Genomic DNA, 11,417 nt, shown 5'->3' with positions numbered 1-11,417 from the left:
ACTAAAGGCCTGGAGTTGAGGCTAATAATTATTTGTGCACACATGCATCTCTATAGTACATTGAAATGTTCATGTGTCTTGTTAATTTCTCTGCATGGGAAATGGGAAGATAATTATTGTGTGTGTATAATTATTCAGTGAATTAACAGTGCAACAAAAGGGCGTATATGCAGCTGCAGTAAACACTTTAAATATATTTATTGGCCCTTGAGACTGGGGGGAGTAACTTGTATATGTAATGACATTCATATAGAGTATAATTATAGGCTATAGTGTCACATGCAATCAGTACTGCATGATTATTGAAAAACACTGTGATTGTAGTGAAGTATATACCTATAGGTTTAAGCTCAGGAGCTGCATGGCCGCAAAGAAGTATAAATTATATAAAACGGCCTGCAATGCACTCACTCTGTGCATGCGTCGTTATATATAATTATATACCACCACGAATCTGGGAAGTTGAGATTATACAGTCTTTACTTTGTATTTGGTTTTGTATAAATATAATTATGAACACTTACATTGTGTCAATCTGCTTCCAGACGCTGCCCTTCTTGTTTGATGGCCAAGATCAGTAGATCGAATTAGTGCTCCCGTATGAGTGTATAGGCTAAGTGTTAATTGTGATAGTGATTTCCCACTCTTGACCATTAAAATCAATCTAATGTATGACTGTGTATACTACATGCATGGCTGTATATACCAGCTCCATATATATAGCTCATTCTCGTGTAAGCAAGAGTGTAATTGATTACAAAGAGTTTTACCAATAAATTCAGTCCACCCATGCATGCATGCACATGCATGCAAACATTGAATACCATATATGGCAGTGCCCTAATATACAAAGGCCTATATAAAGCCGGTCTATATACTAGTAATTATATACACACTCATGCACTCCTAATATCTAAATCAGTCATTGGAACGTTGATGTGTACTTGTTTCCGTTTCACTGCGATAGTTATTATAGGAAGATACATGACTTGCATGTATAATAATTATGGATTGTATGTCGTATATATATATTACCCGTATATTTATATTTATATAGGGTTAGTATAGTGTTAAGTTTCTATAATAACAGTGCAACTAAGGAAGTGCCTGTAAAGAATGAATTATGTGCACACACACTGACCCCTAATATCAATATTAAATACAATTTCTCTGCAATAGTTTTTTTATCAACAAATTAATTGTGCAGAGATCAACAGAAAATAGCCATAAAATGTAAGCTAATACAATTCTGAGACCTGATACTATAATATACCATGAATATGCTAAACTGAGTGTTTATACATGCAGGCACTCCTTAGTTGCACTGTTAGAAACTTAACACTATCCTAACCCTATAACTATACGGGTAATGTATATACGACATACAATCCATATAGTACATGCATCTTGTCCTAATAACTGCAGAGAAACGGAACATCAACATTTCAATGACTGATTTAGATATTATAGGGATCAGTGAATTATGTGTGTCAGCTAGTGCACATAATTATACTAGTCTAGCGTAGACTCTATAATTATATAAGTATAGGCCCTTTGTATATTAGGGCACTGGTATTCACTGTTTGCATGTTCGGGTGCATGTCTGTGCGGGTATTGGTGGTATACTTGCTCGAATGGTGGAGAATCAAAGAGCACATGCATCCCCTGAAAGAGTATTATAATTATAGTTTTATTAGGAAGATGCATGTATGACATGGATTGTTTGTCGTATATATACATTACCCGTATAGTTATAGGGTTAGTGTAGTGTTAAGTTTCTATAATAATAACAGTGCAACTAAGGTAAGGAGTGCCTGCATGCATGTAAACACTTCATTGGCCCGTGAAAGTGGGAGTAATTAACTCGCATAATAATAATGACATTCATAAGGGAAAATATTGGTTTCCTACTTTCTTTCACATTTCTAATCAGCACTGCATAGTTATGAACTCTTTGTGTATTGACGTAGTATTAATTAGGCCGCCCAGCTCCGTGATGTTCCTAATGACCATTGTAATGCAAGTGCAAGTAATAGCTTCTATAATTATATAAACAGTGTTTTGTCTCTATCCATACTGGAATAGTTTGAAGGCCATATTGCAATCTCTCTTCAGACTGTTGTGCGTTATACATGTCTAAACAAAGCTATATATAAAACAAAGCATAATTATATAGATGTGTCTTATTACAATCGCAACAAGATATGCATGTAACAATTAAAAGATGTATACTTCCATTGTTTACGTCAACTATAGTATACACTCCTGCCAGAGTGTCCTTCACAGGAAAAGGTGCTCGAGAAAACGTGGTTTATAATAATGTTGGCTCAATGTGATTGTTGCTTATTAATTTTGTTAGACACTCTTTACCAAATCTATATATCACCTGTACAGGATGTGTTTAGTAATCACTGATTTACCACCATTAATTTTACAAACTGTGGTAACCTAAGATGTTATGTTACCACAATATGGACTAATAACTATCTTATAGAGCTTATGATTGATTGTAAACAGTAACTGTCACCCTCTGTGTTAGTTCTAGCGGTTATTTTAGTTGCATGTTTTTATTTAGTAGTGTTCTAGAAAATTCTCCTGTGGTTTTGCTTTTGTATAAATAGCCTGTGTGTATTTTGTGCATCAGAGTTCTTAATAATATTTCCACGACATCACAATTGGTGACGAGGCTTGTGGATTCCAGCTCACAGATCATGGCAACTCAACTAGGAACTCTCAACGAATTCAACTCATCTGCAGAACCAATCACTGTATATCTTGAAAGAGTGGAACTATACTTCTCTGCAAATTCAGTGGCAGTAAACAAGCAAGTAGCCACTTTCTTGAGTGTGGTAGGAGCCACAGTATACTCTACATTGCGAGACCTGTTTGCACCAGACTCTGTAAAGGACAAGACTCTCAACGAAATTTTTGATCACCTCAAGTCCCATTTCGAACCGAAGCGAACAACAATAGTGGAACAATATCACTTCCATAACGTGATCAGGCTGCAGGGAAGATTATCGCTGACTACGAAGCTGCCCTCCGAAATTTGGCAAAATATTGCGACTATTTAGAACAAGCCCTCTGGGACCGTTTTGTGTGTGGGATATGCAATGAAGCAATCCGACGACGACTACTCACCGAAAAGACACTGACGCTAACGAAAGCTATAGAGCAAGCCCTCTCCATGGAAGCTGCTGAGAGAAATGCTAAATCGTTCAGTGGAAATGAGTCAAGCATTAAGAAACTCCAAATTCGTTCCAAACAAAGGACCTCACAAATTGCTTGCACTAGATGTGGAAAAACTAACAATGCTGCAAAAGATTGCAAATGTAAAGATGCCACCTGCCATGCATGCGGGAAAAAGGGCCATATTGCCCCTGTCTGCAGCCAAGACCCGCATCCTCAACGCACTAACAGGGTGATACAACAAGAAGAAATTTCGTCAAGCTCCGACTCTGAAGAATTTTACACTCTCAAGCTCACAACTCCAGCTACTACCACAATCGAAGTTACAGTTCAAATTGAAGAAAAAAACTTAACGTTGGAAATCGATACAGGAGCGGCTGTTTCTATCACGTCAGCTATGGTGACCAACGTGCTCAACTACCTCTGATCGTAGTCGCTGGAAATGGACCCAACCTCATGGGAAGAAATTGGCTGAAACAAATCCAGCTCAACTGGCAAAGCATAGCCACTGTCAGAAACGATTCCTCTAGTCTCAAGACATTACCGAAACAACATGATGCCCTTTTCAAAGAAGAACTAGGCACGATTCAACCACACAAAGCTACCCTGCACATACAAGCAGATGTTACTCCCTAGTTTTTCAAGCCAAGACTAATCCCATTTGCTCTCAAAGATGTTGTGGGGCAAGAATTGGATCGACTCGAGAAACAAGGGGTAATCAAGAAAGTTAATTCCAGTGACTGGGCTGCACCTATTGTTACTGTTCCTAAACCTGAAGGAAAAATTCACCTTTGTGGAGACTACAAGGTCACTGTGAATCAAGCTTTGACTGTAGACCAGTACCCGATGCCTAAACCTGAAGAGCTGTTTGCTACGTTGGCCAATGGACACAAATTCACAAAACTCGATCTCCAACAAGCGTACCTGCAAATGGAGCTCAAACAACTCCAGCAAAAGAAGAATCATGACAAGCATTCTAAACTTAGAACATTTGAAGAAGGACAATCTGTGCTAGCTAGAGGCTATCTGTCTTCAAAGAAATGGATGTCTGGAGAAATTGTTAGTGTATTAGGACCAGCGATATTTAAGGTTAAACTCACTAATGGAAATGTCATCACTAGACACATTGATCAGATTCAAGATCTCCAGTTCGCAGACCACAAACAACAAGAACAATTCGAGTTTTTCACAAGTGAAATAGACACTCCAGAAGTACTGGAGGCACCTCCTAATAACTCACCTCCTATAAGGAAAACGTACCCACAACGAGACCGACGACCTGTTGAAAGACATGTATGGTCAAACTTAAGCAGGAAGAAATGTGGTAACAAGATGTTATGCTACCACAATATGGACTAAGAACTATATCTTATAGAACTAGATAGCTTATGATTTATTGTAAACAGTAACTGTCACCCTCTGTGTTAGTTCTAGCGGTTATTTTAGTTGCATGTTCTTATTAGTAGTGTTCTAGAAACTTCTCCTGTGATTTCGTTTTTATATAAATAGCCTGTGTGTATTGTGTGTATTTTGTGCATCATAGTTATTATTTCCACGACATCACACAAACCTTGTATAAATGACTTTTGTATTGGATCTGTCCCGATCACATATCTATATACCTGTTTCACCATGCAATTTTAACACATTTGGGGGAAATTTGGTGATGGAAGCATGCATGCAATGTCCTTTAATTTCATTGTCTTTTTTCTCTGAAGGTTGTTCCATGCACCGTATTAAATTCTATATATAATTATACTCCTCTCTCTCCAGGTATACTATGTTATGGTTAGAACATGGGCATGAGGTATCTATGTGTTATAGTGTCCCAAAGCTCGAGGGCTTTAGCCCGAGGGATGAGGGACACTATAACCATAGATACCGAATGCACATGTTCTAACTGATTTAGATCCCAAAACCTATTGGCTACTAGAAATGCACTAGCTTAGCAACAGTCAACCTATATAAACAGCCAACCTAGCAACTGCATCATTATTCTTTTGAAAACTAATATCTGAAGTTGGCATCTCTGTGTCTCTACTAAATCTGTGGTCTCTATTCAAGTCAACCCTGTTCCTCCACCTCAGTTTTGATGGACAAAATTATAGTCCTAACTCCACCCACAAAACGGAAACATCCAGCTCCTCCCCCAGTTTTGCAGCAAACAAGCCCAGCACACTTTCCAATTAAGAAACAAGCGGCTCTTACTACTCTCACAAAGCGAAAGGAAGACACCTATAAGCTATAATTATTTTGCAGCAAACAAGCCCAGCAAATGAGCGGCTCCTATACTACTCTTGAACAAAGCGAAAGGAACTTTATGAAGAAGCCAAAGCTAGAATCCATACATCCAGCTCCTCCCCCATGCAGCCTTGCAGCAAAAAAGCACAGCACACTGCCCAAAAAACGAGCGTCTCCTACTACTTTCGAACAAAGCCAAAAAAAGAAACTAGAGCTTCTCTCTTTCATTCTAGTTCTGTTATTATATTACTAGACAAAGCATCTAGCTACAATATGTTATTACATGTGTATCTTCTTGTAAATCACAATACAATTTATGTACAATGTTGTAGTTTGTAGCCCAGAGCAATCTATAGTACCGGTACTATAGCTCATAGTTCCCTGCTAAATACACTCAAATGGGATCTAAACATGTACTGCATATCGGGGGTAATTTTTGTTGGTGCAAATTTGTGGGAACTATATACCCATTAAATATTTGTACAGCTCAGGATATAGTGACATAGAACCTATTAATTTTCGGCTGATGCTCTATACAATGCAAAATACGAACATTTTCACCATACTATATATTGTACGAGAATAACCTGCTATAGCGGTGTGTGGCTGAGGGTGTGCATGATGGGCTCTATACTCTCGCCAGAAAGGATCGGGAATCCTTATTTTTAGTGTAATCAATTTTATTAATCTGCCATTAATTTGTGGGAGCATGTTCCATTTTCCATTTCAACAGAGGCCTCTCTATATAGTGTCCAACACCAGTATGTATCCCGCTGCTTCTCGCTATGCCTGCTTTAATGCCATTTCAATGGCGGCGAGTGGATCCTTTAATTAGTACTATTACAAACTGCCATATTCTTTTCCGACTCACTGCTTTAAGGATCATTTTGGATCTGAGATATTCATGTTGATGCTGTTCTTATGTGAGTGAAATCAGATCACTGATAATAATAATGAATTTACTCTGAATGCCAGACTGACTATATATATGCATAGTCACTAGTACTTTAAAACCAACTCAACAGTAACAAAATGCATGCTGTTTGGCTCACTTGCTAGTGGCTGAAGCTGAGCTGTGCAACTAAGCTCTTGCAACACCCTGTACCTGCAGTGGTATTTTGCTGAATTGCCAAGCATTCTGTTTGCTTTTTTTTTGCTCACTTGCTAGTGACTGGAGCTGAGCTGTGCATGCAATGCTTCAAGGTGACGGAGATGTATAGGTCGGGCCAGCATGACTAGATTGCTGTAATGATATGTAACACACATACATGCAGTAGACTCTCGCTATTCCGGCTCCCTGAAGTACGGTCACCTCGATATACCGGCCATTTGGCTTGGCACGGAATGCTAGCTATATGTTTACTGCACAAAACTCACCCTGAAGTACGGCCACTCGCTATTCCGGTAGCCGGCCAGTGCTGGCTGTCCCAAACAGGGTTTTCAGATCCCAGGCCGAGTTTTCGCTTTTATAACGGTAGAAAACTCGGCCTGGGATCGAGGCTAGGTTTTCAATGTGTGTATTACGGCCGGATATGACGTTTTGGGTGTGGTTAGCAAATAAAATTGAATTACACTTAAATAGAGAACAAAATGATTCATTATCCTACATTATCCTCGAGACAACAACCGCAAAAATAGTCATTAGATTAGAGGTAAGGTCGTTTTTAAGCCGCGGCTATTTCCTGAGCTGCAGCCACCTCGCTATTCCGGCCAAGCTGCATGGTCCCAAGGGTGACCGGATTAATGAGAGTCTACTGTAGTTATACTTTGATAAACTGACATAATAATTTCTATAACGAAGCTTTATTTTGCAAATTCACAAATACGAATCCAAGAAAACATGACTAGAAGCCTATAGAAACTCTTACTTGCACTTTATTGATCCTTGAGCAGCTATAACAGTCTATACACACACAGACACAGACTGAGACACACACACTATTGTATACCTCGCTTGCGCATGCGCACGCACCGAGGCATAATTAGGATTCGTAAGTATGCATCTCTCTCTTGATCCAGGTTATCTACTCTTACAACTCATCAGGAGACTATGGTACACTCTACCAGATCCGCAACAAGCTGAATCGCACAAATGTGGTGAAGAGTCCATGTCAATGCCTGTGAAGACTTCATTGAGATATATATAGTGACTGACAGTCTAATTATTGTCGCTGCCGCTCTTGCTACCTTTCAATTAATTGCAAATGACACCCCTGCAGAGTCCTTCCTCAATTCCGAAGGATATTTGGACTGTCACTCTGTCTGACAGTGAGAGATGTGAGCAACATTAATTAATTAATTGATTAGTTGTTGAATAACACGAAGGAATGAAGATTTACTTTACAACAACCACGAACACAAGAACGTGTACATATAATATATCACCACAGCACATACACTTAAAGACAATAAATTATTAATGGGATTGTAGTTATCTATAATTTTATTTCCAAAAAAGGCATCTCGTCTACACAGAGTCATGTTGGACACATACGCCTTAATTTTATTCAACAGGGTGGTATATGTTCTTGACTTCAACAGGGTGGCCATTGATGTCTGACCAGTCTCTTTCAAATAGCTACTAATAATTTTTATCATCACATAGCCCCACATGAACAATTTGCCTAACATCCGGACAATCAACACCCATCCCAAAGGCCACAGTTGCAACAACAATTCTCAGAATTGTAAATGTACATATGCGACTTATGATCGGAGTCTGTCACACTGGTAAACATGTCAACCAAACGGAATTCTGGGATATCAGGTGCATCTTCTGGAATGGTAAAAACGCTGATCCTAGATGATACTTCAAAAAAATGTATATGTCTGCACACATTTCAAATGACTGTCCATAGATAATGGTCTTTGGGAATTTAGACCTTAGTACCTTGAGTTTGTCAGCCAATGCTCGGAATGTTTTTTCCACACTCTTAAATGACCCCACTGAATAGGTTTAGTTGGGCACCTCGTGAGAACGTATGTGTGAAAGACTGGAACTGAACTGTTATTATGTTAAGTTGTGTAGTGTGTGTTTTTGTCATTTTTGTGGTTAGGGACTACAGAGGTCACGATTTTGACCTTGTGGAGTGTAAGAGACTGAGTGTTAGTTCTTTTTGTGAGCATTAGTTTTCGTGTTCTTATGACTGTTCTATTTACATATAATTATATGAGCTGATTTTAAAGTAGGCTTACTACCAGTATTGGATAACTCGGTTACAGTATGCATGGGTTCCTTAACCCTATTGCATGACTCACTGATAAACTGTCACTTCGAGTGGCAGTCGCTGTGCAGAGCCATCACACGTACAGCTGGTGGAATTAGGCTGCGTACTTCACCAATTCGTTTCAGTACATGACGGAAAGTGTCACCCTTAATGAAAAAGAAAGGGTTATGTTACACAGCACAGGGGCGTAGGCAGGAATTTGAGGAAGGGGGGGCTGAGCTGTTCGCGCCAGAAACTACTTGGCGCGGAGCGCCGAAAATTCTAGCCTCGATCCCAGGCCGAGTTTTCGCTTTTATAACGGTTAGGCGAACAACTGGGCCTGGTACTAGTTGTCTGCGCATGCGTCAAATTTTCATTGTATATTTGTGGTCGGCAAAAATATTTAATAAATCAATAATGGAAATTTGTACACAGAAAATGCACAGAGTGAGTACACAAAAGATGCACATAGGGAGCTGCTTCACAAAGGCCTGGGGAGTTGCCAGTTGTGCTGCAGCACAATTACAGTGACCCAGGGCAACTTCAGGATGATTGAATGCCTTCAAATTACGTTTCAAAAAGATTTAGCAGGCTGCTGGACTTCTCTGATTCTAGGCCCCAACTCGTAACTCATTGCTTGAGAAAACGTAGATTCTCTTGATGTCTCTGAGCTACCCAGCAACGCTCGAATGAGCAGGTCATACTCCAGTCCTGTGTCTGTGAGTATAGGACAATATTAAAAGAAACCAAAGACGGTTAAACCCTTACCTCAAACTGTCCAGTCTCGTCCGTTAGTATAGCCAAGAGGAGCACTGTTGGGATAGCTGGATATTAGCCATTGCTCCTGTACAGAGAAGTAGACATTTTAAATACGTGTAGATCTATACATATTAAATTTCTCGGTTATAGTGTCATTGTCGACGAGCTGATGATGGCAGCACCAAGTTCTCTAGCTCACACTCTTCACTTGATCCACCATATTAATGATGAAACTATAGTCTACCTACATTCTTGCCAAACATGAACAAGACTTGATAGCATAGCCGGCCATAGGGCCCACACAAAAATATCTGACCTTAACAAGCTTGACAAAGCTTTATACCTCTTCCCTTGTTGTTCAGTCTTCAGAATAAGCTTCAGAGAAGAGAGAAGCTTCAGCTAAGAGCCATTCCAATCGATTCCAATAATGATAAAACGGGAACTGACTTCTAGTACACGATAGTACACGAATATAAATGTCACAAAAGTGAACAAGAATATCCATTTGTCAGAATCTGACAAACGATTGACGCATGCGCAGACAACTAGTACCAGGCCCAGTTGTTCGCCTAACCGTTATAAAAGCGAAAACTCGGCCTGGGATCGAGGCTACGAAAATTCCGGTGACCAGGAGCCACACCCCCTAATTAATGACTCATTGCGCATGTGCAAGAAATAGCCACACCTTGCTTCAATTAATAATACTGCTAAAGCTAGCTAGCTAGCCGTAGCTAGCTAGCTTAGTTCTGTTGCACTAAAGAATCAAAGTTACTAGTATAGTATAGCTAGCTCTTGGACATGCTGTTTGTCTGCCACTAATCTATACCAGTAATTCCCAGGCTGAAGACTCATCAGAGAAGGTGGGGCTCTTAGTGTAGTTTTTGCAGAGAAAGGGGGGCTCCAGCCCCCAAAGCCCTCCCCCTCCCTACGCCCCTGCCTGAGCACATGCATGAACGTGAAGTACCATAAACCTTACCATTTCTTAACACAATGAGCCCCATCAATCACGTTTGAGCCTATTTACGTACACCTTTGCTTGTATGACTGTTTTCCACCTCTTATAATAATTATCATCTCAGATGTGAAGAATACCAACTGGTACTCTCCCCGCTCAACTCCAGACTGAATTCTGCTGTCAGTAATTTCACCAGAGATGTATAGGTACTGGAGATACCTTTACTCCAATACGTTGCTACTTGCATGCATGTATAATATGCATTGTAATTTAAAACTGTTCATCACACTAATTTTAAGTACTATACAATCAACAACAACCTATACATATAGAATCTAACTGGTCTTTCATGATGGCTAAAAGAGGAGACACAACCATCACAATTGAATGCCCTGCTTCCTTCTTCAAGATCTTGTAAAGGGCTACTGGCGAGCAGGAACACAAGCTCTCTCCAAAGCCGGTTGGAAGAACAGCAAACACATCTCTACCTTCAACAAAACTATTAAAGCTAGAACTATATCAACTTGTTCAGGCTTCATGACAGGGTAGCCCAACTCTTTGGAAGCCTCAATAACACACTCCCTAATAAACTTTGATCTCTCCATGATCAACTCTGGTCTATTACTGCATTGCGGTTGAACTGTGCTTGCATTATGGTGTTGCACTTAAGAGAGTAATTATCTGGGTGTGGCAATGGTCTAGAATCTGCAATCTGATTGGAACAAATCCCAGATAGGCTTGTAACCCGACAACCCCGTCCAACTAGACTTAAGCCACGAGGTAACGAATGTTACTGCGCATGTATGTGCGTAAGTTTTCTCATGTGAGTGCACGTGCAAGCCACGAAGTAATGAATGTTTCTGCACATGTGCGTGCCCTTTGACCCACTCCGAGCTAGCTCTTAACCCCATATAATGAACCACTAAATTCCATATTTAGTAGCCGCGGCCTCTGATCAGGTATTTATTCGCTATTATTGACTCAGAGGAAGCTGGAACCACTTGACCTTAGCATTTCTCCAATTCTCTTCCATTTTGCTCAGAAGCAGAGATACAAGTCTCGAGGTC

The 11,417-nt window shown here is 39.9% G+C and overlaps 1 protein-coding gene and 1 long non-coding RNA gene across 2 annotated transcripts in view; both read right to left on the bottom strand.

Moving 5' to 3' along the window:
* The window catches only part of LOC135349463 (uncharacterized), a 42,615-nt gene that overhangs the window by 29,239 nt on the left and 1,959 nt on the right, over nucleotides 1–11,417 (bottom strand). The gene's annotated exons all lie outside the window — the stretch shown is intronic.
* Nucleotides 9,020–10,325, bottom strand: LOC135339551 (uncharacterized). The gene is made up of 2 exons (XR_010396021.1): nucleotides 9,405–10,325; nucleotides 9,020–9,353 (listed from the first exon to the last, which is right to left on the bottom strand). It is a non-coding gene; the product is annotated as an uncharacterized LOC135339551 (long non-coding RNA).

The sequence above is a fragment of the Halichondria panicea genome, chromosome 1 (assembly GCF_963675165.1).
Source record: "Halichondria panicea chromosome 1, odHalPani1.1, whole genome shotgun sequence".
Classification (NCBI taxonomy): Eukaryota; Metazoa; Porifera; class Demospongiae; order Suberitida; family Halichondriidae; genus Halichondria; species Halichondria panicea.
This window is presented reverse-complemented; position numbering and strand designations above follow the sequence as displayed.